This window comes from Dendrobates tinctorius, unplaced genomic scaffold (assembly GCF_039654945.1).
Source record: "Dendrobates tinctorius isolate UK_male_01 unplaced genomic scaffold, ASM3965494v1 ptg000016l, whole genome shotgun sequence".
Classification (NCBI taxonomy): domain Eukaryota; kingdom Metazoa; phylum Chordata; class Amphibia; order Anura; family Dendrobatidae; genus Dendrobates; species Dendrobates tinctorius.
The window spans coordinates 406550-420548 of record NW_027361684.1 but is presented as its reverse complement, the minus strand read 5'-3'; the positions used below and the strand labels follow the sequence as shown (position 1 = coordinate 420548).

The following is a 13999-nucleotide window of genomic DNA, read 5'->3' as shown; positions in this document are numbered from 1 at the left end:
TTTTTTTTTCTCAGTTTGTCTCCCATAGTTGAGGTCTACCTATGATGTAAATTACAGACACCTCTCATCTTTTTAAGTGGTGGAACTTGCACTATTGCTGACTGACTAAATACTTTTTTTCCCCACTGTATATAGTGTATATAGTGTATAAGTAGGTGAGTATATACATAATATATATACTGGGGAGACACATAGCACTGTATATACTGTAGATAGTGTATAAGTAGGTGAGTATATACATAATATATATACTGGGAGACACATAGCACTGTATATACTGTATATAGTGTATAAGTAGGTGAGTGTATACATAATATATATAATGGGGAGACACATAGCACTGTATATACTGTATATAGTGTATAAGTAGGTGAGTATATACATAATACATATACTGGGGAGACACATAGCACTGTATATACTGTATATAGTGTATAAGTAGGTGAGTATATACATAATATATATACTGGGGAGACACATAGCACTGTATATACTGTATATAGTGTATAAGTAGGTGAGTATATACATAATATATATACTGGGGAGACACATAGCACTGTATATACTGTATATAGTGTATAAGTAGGTGAGTGTATACATAATATATATACTGGGAGACACATAACACTGTATATAGTGTATATAGTGTATAAGTAGGTGAGTATATACATAATATATATACTGGGAGACACATAGCACTGTATATACTGTATATAGTGTATAAGTAGGTGAGTATATACATAATATATATACTGGGGAGACACATAGCACTGCATATACTGTATATAGTGTATAAGTAGGTGAGTGTATACATAATATATATACTGGGAGACACATAGCACTGTATATACTGTAGATAGTGTATAAGTAGGTGAGTATATACATAATATATATACTGGGAGACACATAGCACTGTATATACTGTATATAGTGTATAAGTAGGTGAGTGTATACATAATATATATACTGCGGAGACACATAACACTGTATATACTGTATATAGTGTATAAGTAGGTGAGTATATACATAATATATATACTGGGAGACACATAGCACTGTATATACTGTATATAGTGTATAAGTAGGTGAGTGTATACATAATATATATACTGGGAGACACATAACACTGTATATAGTGTATATAGTGTATAAGTAGGTGAGTATATACATAATATATATACTGGGGAGACACATAGCACTGCATATACTGTATATAGTGTATAAGTAGGTGAGTGTATACATAATATATATACTGGGGAGACACATAGCACTGTATATACTGTATATAGTGTATAAGTAGGTGAGTATATACATAATATATATACTGGGGAGACACATAGCACTGTATATACTGTATATAGTGTATAAGTAGGTGAGTATATACATAATATATATACTGGGGAGACACATAGCACTGCATATACTGTATATAGTGTATAAGTAGGTGAGTGTATACATAATATATATACTGGGAGACACATAGCACTGTATATACTGTAGATAGTGTATAAGTAGGTGAGTATATACATAATATATATACTGGGAGACACATAGCACTGTATATACTGTATATAGTGTATAAGTAGGTGAGTGTATACATAATATATATACTGCGGAGACACATAACACTGTATATACTGTATATAGTGTATAAGTAGGTGAGTATATACATAATATATATACTGGGAGACACATAGCACTGTATATAGTGTATAAGTAGGTGAGTATATACATAATATATACTGGGAGACACATAGCACTGTATATAGTGTATATAGTGTATGAGTAGGTGAGTATATACATAATATATATACTGGGAGACACATAGCACTGTATATAGTGTATATAGTGTATAAGTAGGTGAGTATATACATAATATATATACTGGGAGACACATAGCACTGTATATAGTGTATAAGTAGGTGAGTATATACATAATATATACTGGGAGACACATAGCACTGTATATAGTGTATATAGTGTATAAGTAGGTGAGTATATACATAATATATATACTGGGAGACACATAGCACTGTATATAGTGTATAAGTAGGTGAGTATATACATAATATATACTGGGAGACACATAGCACTGTATATAGTGTATATAGTGTATAAGTAGGTGAGTATATACATAATATATATACTGGGAGACACATAGCACTGTATATACTGTATATAGTGTATAAGTAGGTGAGTATATACATAATATATATACTGGGAGACACATAGCACTGTATATAGTGTATAAGTAGGTGAGTATATACATAATATATACTGGGAGACACATAGCACTGTATATAGTGTATATAGTGTATAAGTAGGTGAGTATATACATAATATATATACTGGGAGACACATAGCACTGTATATAGTGTATAAGTAGGTGAGTATATACATAATATATACTGGGAGACACATAGCACTGTATATAGTGTATATAGTGTATGAGTAGGTGAGTATATACATAATATATATACTGGGAGACACATAGCACTGTATATAGTGTATAAGTAGGTGAGTATATACATAATATATACTGGGAGACACATAGCACTGTATATAGTGTATATAGTGTATGAGTAGGTGAGTATATACATAATATATATACTGGGGAGACACATAGCACTGTATATACTGTATATAGTGTATAAGTAGGTGAGTGTATACATAATATATATACTGGGGAGACACATAGCACTGTATATACTGTATATAGTGTATAAGTAGGTGAGTATATACATAATATATATACTGGGGAGACACATAGCACTGCATATACTGTATATAGTGTATAAGTAGGTGAGTGTATACATAATATATATACTGGGAGACACATAGCACTGTATATACTGTAGATAGTGTATAAGTAGGTGAGTATATACATAATATATATACTGGGAGACACATAGCACTGTATATACTGTATATAGTGTATAAGTAGGTGAGTGTATACATAATATATATACTGCGGAGACACATAACACTGTATATACTGTATATAGTGTATAAGTAGGTGAGTATATACATAATATATATACTGGGAGACACATAGCACTGTATATAGTGTATAAGTAGGTGAGTATATACATAATATATACTGGGAGACACATAGCACTGTATATAGTGTATATAGTGTATGAGTAGGTGAGTATATACATAATATATATACTGGGAGACACATAGCACTGTATATAGTGTATATAGTGTATGAGTAGGTGAGTATATACATAATATATATACTGGGGAGACAGATAGCACTGTATATACTGTATATAGTGTATAAGTAGGTGAGTATATACATAATATATATACTGGGAGACACATAGCACTGTATATAGTGTATGAGTAGGTGAGTATATACATAATATATATACTGGGCGACACATAGCACTGTATATACCGTATATAGTGTATGAGTAGGTGAGTATATACATAATATATATACTGGGGAGACACATAGCACTGTATATAGTGTATATAGTGTATAAGTAGGTGAGTATATACATAATATATACTGTATACTGGGAGACACATAGCACTGTGTATACTGTATATATATAGTGTATAAGTAGGTAAGTACATAAATAATAAATATTATATAGTATATACATTATATATAATATATATAATATTATGTATATACTCACCTACTTATACACTATCTACAGTATATACAGTGTTATGTGTCTCCCAGTATATATATTATGTATATACTCACCTACTTACACATTATATACAGTATATACAGGGCTATGTGTCTCCCCAGTATATATATTATGTATACACTCACCTACTTATACACTATATACAGTATATACAGTGCTATGTGTCTCCCCAATATATATATATTATGTATACACTCACCTACTTATACACTATATACAGTATATACAGTGCTATGTGTCTCCCAGTATATATATTATGTATATACTCACCTACTTATACACTATATACAGTATATACAGTGCTATGTGTCTCCCCAGTATATATATTATGTATACACTCACCTACTTATACACTATATACAGTATATACAGTGTTATGTGTCTCCCAGTATATATATTATGTATATACTCACCTACTTACACATTATATACAGTATATACAGGGCTATGTGTCTCCCCAGTATATATATTATGTATACACTCACCTACTTATACACTATATACAGTATATACAGTGCTATGTGTCTCCCCAATATATATATATTATGTATACACTCACCTACTTATACACTATATACAGTATATACAGTGCTATGTGTCTCCCAGTATATATATTATGTATATACTCACCTACTTATACACTATATACAGTATATACAGTGCTATGTGTCTCCCCAGTATATATATTATGTATACACTCACCTACTTATACACTATATACAGTATATACAGTGCTATGTGTCTCCCCAGTATATATATTATGTATACACTCACCTACTTATACACTATATACAGTATATACAGTGCTATGTGTCTCCCCAGTATATATATTATGTATACACTCACCTACTTATACACTATATACAGTATATACAGTGCTATGTGTCTCCCCAGTATAAATATTATGTATATACTCACCTACTTATACACTATATACAGTATATACAATGCTATGTGTCTCCCCAGTATATATATTATGTATACACTCACCTACTTATACACTATATACAGTATATACAGTGCTATGTGTCTCCCCAGTATATATATTATGTATACACTCACCTACTTATACACTATATACAGTATATACAGTGCTATGTGTCTCCCCAGTATATATATTATGTATATACTCACCTACTTATACAGTATATACAGTATATACAGTGCTATGTGTCTCCCCAGTATATATATTATGTATATACTCACCTACTTATACACTATATACACTATATACAGTGCTATGTGTCTCCCCAGTATATATATTATGTATATACTCACCTACTTATACACTATATACAGTATATACAGTGCTATATGTCTCCCCAGTATATATATTATGTATATACTCACCTACTTATACAGTATATACAGTATATACAGTGCTATGTGTCTCCACAGTATATATATTATGTATATACTCACCTACTTATACACTATATACACTATATACAGTGCTATGTGTCTCCCCAGTATATATATTATGTATATACTCACCTACTTATACACTATATACAGTATATACAGTGCTATGTGTCTCCCCAGTATATATATTATGTATATACTCACCTACTTATACACTATATACAGTATATACAGTGCTATATGTCTCCCCAGTATATATATTATGTATATACTCACCTACTTATACAGTATATACAGTATATACAGTGCTATGTGTCTCCCAGTATATATATTATGTATATACTCACCTACTTATACACTATATACACTATATACAGTGCTATGTGTCTCCCCAGTATATATATTATGTATATACTCACCTACTTATACACTATATACAGTATATACAGTGCTATGTGTCTCCCCAGTATATATATTATGTATATACTCACCTACTTATACACTATATACAGTATATACAGTGCTATGTGTCTCCCCAGTATATATATTATGTATATACTCACCTACTTATACACTATATACACTATATACAGTGCTATATGTCTCCCCAGTATATATATTATGTATATACTCACCTACTTATACACTATATACACTATATACAGTGCTATGTGTCTCCCCAGTATATATATTATGTATATACTCACCTACTTATACACTATATACAGTATATACAGTGCTATGTGTCTCCCCAGTATATATATTATGTATATACTCACCTACTTATACACTATATACAGTATATACAGTGCTATGTGTCTCCCCAGTATATATATTATGTATATACTCACCTACTTATACACTATATACAGTATATACAGTGCTATATGTCTCCCCAGTATATATATTATGTATATACTCACCTACTTATACACTATATACACTATATACAGTGCTATGTGTCTCCCCAGTATATATATTATGTATATACTCACCTACTTATACACTATATACAGTATATACAGTGCTATATGTCTCCCCAGTATATATATTATGTATATACTCACCTACTTATACACTATATACAGTATATACAGTGCTATGTGTCTCCACAGTATATATATTATGTATATACTCACCTACTTATACACTATATACACTATATACAGTGCTATGTGTCTCCCCAGTATATATATTATGTATATACTCACCTACTTATACACTATATACAGTATATACAGTGCTATGTGTCTCCCCAGTATATATATTATGTATATACTCACCTACTTATACACTATATACAGTATATACAGTGCTATGTGTCTCCCCAGTATATATATTATGTATATACTCACCTACTTATACACTATATACAGTATATACAGTGCTATATGTCTCCCCAGTATATATATTATGTATATACTCACCTACTTATACAGTATATACAGTATATACAGTGCTATGTGTCTCCCAGTATATATATTATGTATATACTCACCTACTTATACACTATATACAGTATATACAGTGCTATATGTCTCCCCAGTATATATATTATGTATATACTCACCTACTTATACACTATATACAGTATATACAGTGCTATGTGTCTCCACAGTATATATATTATGTATATACTCACCTACTTATACACTATATACACTATATACAGTGCTATGTGTCTCCCCAGTATATATATTATGTATATACTCACCTACTTATACACTATATACAGTATATACAGTGCTATGTGTCTCCCCAGTATATATATTATGTATATACTCACCTACTTATACACTATATACAGTATATACAGTGCTATGTGTCTCCCCAGTATATATATTATGTATATACTCACCTACTTATACACTATATACAGTATACACAGTGCTATGTGTCTCCCAGTATATATATTATGTATATACTCACCTACTTATACACTATATACAGTATACACAGTGCTATGTGTCTCCCCAGTATATATATTATGTATATACTCACCTACTTATACACTATATACACTATATACAGTGCTATGTGTCTCCCCAGTATATATATTATGTATATACTCACCTACTTATACACTATATACAGTATATACAGTGCTATATGTCTCCCCAGTATATATATTATGTATATACTCACCTACTTATACAGTATATACAGTATATACAGTGCTATGTGTCTCCACAGTATATATATTATGTATATACTCACCTACTTATACACTATATACACTATATACAGTGCTATGTGTCTCCCCAGTATATATATTATGTATATACTCACCTACTTATACACTATATACAGTATATACAGTGCTATGTGTCTCCCCAGTATATATATATTATGTATATACTCACCTACTTATACACTATATACAGTATATACAGTGCTATATGTCTCCCCAGTATATATATTATGTATATACTCACCTACTTATACAGTATATACAGTATATACAGTGCTATGTGTCTCCCCAGTATATATATTATGTATATACTCACCTACTTATACACTATATACACTATATACAGTGCTATGTGTCTCCCCAGTATATATATTATGTATATACTCACCTACTTATACACTATATACAGTATATACAGTGCTATGTGTCTCCCCAGTATATATATTATGTATATACTCACCTACTTATACACTATATACAGTATATACAGTGCTATGTGTCTCCCCAGTATATATATTATGTATATACTCACCTACTTATACACTATATACAGTATACACAGTGCTATGTGTCTCCCAGTATATATATTATGTATATACTCACCTACTTATACACTATATACAGTATATACAGTGCTATGTGTCTCCCCAGTATATATATTATGTATATACTCACCTACTTATACACTATATACAGTATATACAGTGCTATGTGTCTCCCCAGTATATATATTATGTATATACTCACCTACTTATACACTATATACAGTATACACAGTGCTATGTGTCTCCCAGTATATATATTATGTATATACTTACCTACTTATACACTATATACAGTATACACAGTGCTATGTGTCTCCCCAGTATATATATTATGTATATACCAGGTCTCACCCTCCACGACGTGCAGGTGAAATTCCTGCTGTATGCAGATGACTTGCTGCTTCTGTCACCAACCGAGAAAGGCCTCCAAGACAACCTGAAAATCTTAGAGAAATTCAGCTCCACCTGGGCCCTACTGGTCAACCTAAAGAAAACCAACATCATGGTGTTCCAGAAGAGAAAGAGAAAATCAGACCAGCACCCTTCATTTATCCTCAACAACTGCGCCCTTACAGGAACGGACAAATATACCTATCTGGGCCTAGAGATTCACCGATCAGGGAGCTTCAAACAAGCCATAGAGACCCTGAAAGACAAGGCATGCAAAACCTTCTATGCCATCCGAAGGAAACTCTACCATCTAAAGCCACCAGTGAGGGTCTGGTTAAAAATCTTCGATTCTATCATCGCCCCAATCCTCCTGTATGGCAGCGAAATCTGGGGTCCTCACACCTACTCAGACTGGTCAAGGTGGGATTCAAGCCCAACAGAAATATTCCACCTGGAATTCTGCAAGCACCTCCTCCAAGTCCATCGGAGCACCTCCAACAGTGCTTGCCGGGCCGAGCTGGGCAGATTCCCTCTACAACTAACGGTTCTAAAGAGGGCACTGTCATTCCGGGCTCACCTACGTAGGAGCAATCCAAGCTCCCATCACCATAAAGCCCTGACACATGTAGGGGAAACAGAAAAACCAGGACCCTCGGAACAGCTCACCCAAACCCAACCTGACCAGAAAACCAATCACAACAACCTGACAAAAGCCGGAATCAGGAAGATGGTAGACGAAGGCCAGGAGAGGTACGTAAGTGACTGGAAGAACGACATCATCAGCTCACAGAAACTGACCATGTACCAGAGTCTACAGAGAGACTACAGACTGGCTCCATACCTGGAGAAACTCCAGGACCCCAAAGACCGCAAGATCCTGAGCCGGTATAGACTCAGTGCCCACAGTCTGGCCATCGAATCCGGCCGACACAGGCAGAGCTACAAGCCCAGGGAGGAAAGACTGTGCCAACACTGTGACCAGGAGGCCCTGGAGGATGAGACCCACTTCCTGCTACACTGCTCCAAGTACTCAGCAGTGAGGGACACTCACTTCAGGAGACTCTCACATCTCTTCCCGGATTTCACCACCATGAAGGAGGAAGAGAAAACATACATCCTGCTGGGGGAAGAAGAGAGAGCAGTGGAGATAGCAGCGCAATATGTGAACGAATGCCATAGACTGCGAGAAAGAGAACTCTGATATGCCATGGACTTCTATGGCACCCACCCTGGATATGCCCCAATCCCCCATCCACCTTCCCTATGCCATGGACTTCTATAGCCTCATCCTGGATCTGCCCCCATGCCGCCATCCACCTTCCCTATGCCATGGACTTCTATAGCCCCAACCTGGATCTGCCCCATCCACCTTTCCTACAGCCCCTTCCCAACATCCCTACAGTCCCTATCCCTATTCCCTTCTGTACACCTGCTTTGGCAAAACTAATGTGTATTTAGTCCTGCCAATAAAGCTTCTTTGAATCTTGAATCTTGAATCTATACTCACCTACTTATACACTATATACAGTATATACAGTGCTATGTGTCTCCCCAGTATATATATTATGTATACACTCACCTACTTATACAGTATATACAGTATATACAGTGCTATGTGTCTCCCAGTATATATATTATGTATATACTCACCTACTTATACACTATATACACTATATAAAGTGCTATGTATCTCCCCAGTGTATATATTATGTATATACTCACCTACTTATACACTATATACACTATATACAGTGTTATGTGTCTCCCCAGTATATATATTATGTATATACTCACCTACTTATACACTATATACAGTATATACAGTGCTATGTGTCTCCCCAGTATATATATTATGTATACACTCACCTACTTATACACTATATACACTATATACAATGTTATGTGTCTCTCCAGTATATATATTATGTATATACTCACCTAATTATACACTATATACAGTATATACAGTGCTATGTGTCTCCCCAGTATATATATTATGTATACACTCACCTACTTATACACTATATACACTATATACAGTGCTGTGTCTCCCAGTATATATATTATGTATATACTCACCTACTTATACACTATATACAGTATACACAGTGCTATGTGTCTCCCAGTATATATATTATGTATATACTCACCTACTTATACACTATATACAGTATATACAGTGCTATGTGTCTCCCAGTATATATATTATGTATACACTCACCTACTTATACACTATATACAGTATACACAGTGTTATGTGTCTCCCAGTATATATATTATGTATATACTCACCTACTTATACACTATCTACAGTATATACAGTGCTGTGTCTCCCCAGTATATATATTATGTATACACTCACCTACTTATACACTATATACAGTATATACAGTGCTATGTGTCTCCCCAGTATATATATTATCTATATACTCACCTACTTATACACTATCTACAGTATATACAGTGCTATGTCTCCCCAGTATATATATTATGTATATACTCACCTACTTATACACTATATACAGTATATACAGTGCTATGTGTCTCCCAGTATATATATTATGTATACACTCACCTACTTATACACTATATACAGTATACACAGTGTTATGTCTCCCAGTATATATATTATGTATATACTCACCTACTTATACACTATATACAGTATATACAGTGTTATGTGTCTCCCAGTATATATATTATGTATACACTCACCTACTTATACACTATATACAGTATATACAGTGCTTTGTGTCTCCCCAGTATATATATTATCTATATACTCACCTACTTATACACTATCTACAGTATATACAGTGCTATGTGTCTCCCCAGTATATATATTATGTATATACTCACCTACTTATACACTATATACAGTATATACAGTGCTATGTGTCTCCCAGTATATATATTATGTATACACTCACCTACTTATACACTATATACCGTATACACAGTGTTATGTGTCTCCCAGTATATATATTATGTATATACTCACCTACTTATACACTATCTACAGTATATACAGTGTTATGTGTCTCCCAGTATATATATTATGTATATACTCACCTACTTATACACTATATACAGTATATACAGTGTTATGTGTCTCCCCAGTATATATATTATGTATATACTCACCTACTTATACACTATCTACAGTATATACAGTGCTATGTGTCTCCCAGTATATATATTATGTATACACTCACCTACTTATACACTATCTACAGTATATACAGTGTTATGTGTCTCCCAGTATATATATTATGTATATACTCACCTACTTATACACTATCTACAGTATATACAGTGCTATGTGTCTCCCAGTATATATATTATGTATACACTCACCTACTTATACACTATCTACAGTATATACAGTGCTATGTGTCTCCCCAGTATATATATTATGTATACACTCACCTACTTATACACTATATACAGTATATACAGTGCTATGTGTCTCCCAGTATATATATTATGTATACACTCACCTACTTATACACTATCTACAGTATATACAGTGCTATGTGTCTCCCCAGTATATATATTATGTATATACTCACCTACTTATACACTATATACAGTATATACAGTGCTATGTGTCTCCCCAGTATATATATTATGTATATACTCACCTACTTATACACTATATACAGTATATACAGTGCTATGTGTCTCCCAGTATATATATTATGTATACACTCACCTACTTATACACTATATACAGTATACACAGTGTTATGTGTCTCCCAGTATATATGTTATTTATATACTCACCTACTTATACACTATCTACAGTATATACAGTGCTATGTGTCTCCCCAGTATATATATTATGTATATACTCACCTACTTATACACTATATACAGTATATACAGTGCTATGTGTCTCCCAGTATATATATTATGTATACACTCACCTACTTATACACTATATACCGTATACACAGTGTTATGTGTCTCCCAGTATATATATTATGTATATACTCACCTACTTATACACTATCTACAGTATATACAGTGTTATGTGTCTCCCAGTATATATATTATGTATATACTCACCTACTTATACACTATATACAGTATATACAGTGTTATGTGTCTCCCCAGTATATATATTATGTATATACTCACCTACTTATACACTATCTACAGTATATACAGTGCTATGTGTCTCCCAGTATATATATTATGTATACACTCACCTACTTATACACTATCTACAGTATATACAGTGTTATGTGTCTCCCAGTATATATATTATGTATATACTCACCTACTTATACACTATCTACAGTATATACAGTGCTATGTGTCTCCCAGTATATATATTATGTATACACTCACCTACTTATACACTATCTACAGTATATACAGTGCTATGTGTCTCCCCAGTATATATATTATGTATACACTCACCTACTTATACACTATATACAGTATATACAGTGCTATGTGTCTCCCAGTATATATATTATGTATACACTCACCTACTTATACACTATATACAGTATATACAGTGCTATGTGTCTCCCAGTATATATATTATGTATATACTCACCTACTTATACACTATCTACAGTATATACAGTGCTATGTGTCTCCCCAGTATATATATTATGTATATACTCACCTACTTATACACTATCTACAGTATATACAGTGCTATGTGTCTCCCAGTATATATATTATGTATACACTCACCTACTTATACACTATCTACAGTATATACAGTGCTATGTGTCTCCCCAGTATATATATTATGTATACACTCACCTACTTATACACTATATACAGTATATACAGTGCTATGTGTCTCCCAGTATATATATTATGTATACACTCACCTACTTATACACTATATACAGTATATACAGTGCTATGTGTCTCCCAGTATATATATTATGTATATACTCACCTACTTATACACTATCTACAGTATATACAGTGCTATGTGTCTCCCCAGTATATATATTATGTATACACTCACCTACTTATACACTATATACAGTATATACAGTGCTATGTGTCTCCCAGTATATATATTATGTATATACTCACCTACTTATACACTATCTACAGTATATACAGTGCTATGTGTCTCCCAGTATATATATTATGTATATACTCACCTACTTATACACTATATACAGTATATACAGTGCTATGTGTCTCCCCAGTATATATATTATGTATATACTCACCTACTTATACACTATATACAGTATATACAGTGCTATGTGTCTCCCAGTATATATATTATGTATACACTCACCTACTTATACACTATATACAGTATACACAGTGTTATGTGTCTCCCAGTATATATGTTATTTATATACTCACCTACTTATACAGTGTGTAGATAGAGATGTAATGTGAGGTGACTGGACTTTTACACTCAACTATATAACAACTTGTATAACTAAGTCCGAGTATGGATTAATAAGGGACATAGGACGCAACAGGACAAAGCACAGGAGGCACAGGGGGCTCCAGACCTTGTACACCAGAGCTTAGATACCCCGTTAGATACACCCTGGAGATTGCAGGAAAGGTTAACTCACCAGCTGCCGGTTGTTGTGCTCCTGGGCGCAGCGCTGATACTGCTGGATACATCGCCTCTAACTGTACAGTACAGTAAATCAACAGGATTGCCAATAGTGATTGGTGGAGACGGGCGGGGCGGGCAGACGCCCGAACTCTCTGGTTGGTTCTCCCTCCTGTCCATCACATTGGCAGCATATTCCACGTGTACGGTGTGCTCCCCCTGGCGGCAGGTATTGGGTAATGCAGCCAGTATAAGGCTGAGAAATGTGATGTGCTGTGCTGTG

At 33.5% G+C, this 13999-nt stretch overlaps 1 protein-coding gene across 1 annotated transcript in view; it reads right to left on the bottom strand.

Moving 5' to 3' along the window:
- TMEM45A (transmembrane protein 45A) overlaps positions 1-13798 on the bottom strand; it is a 65303-nt gene extending 51505 nt beyond the window's left edge. Inside the window, exon 1 of the mRNA XM_073564744.1 lies at positions 13733-13798. The gene's annotated coding sequence lies outside the window, so the exon portion shown is untranslated. The remainder of the gene's footprint in view (positions 1-13732) is intronic.
- Between the last annotated feature and the right edge of the window lie 201 nt (positions 13799-13999).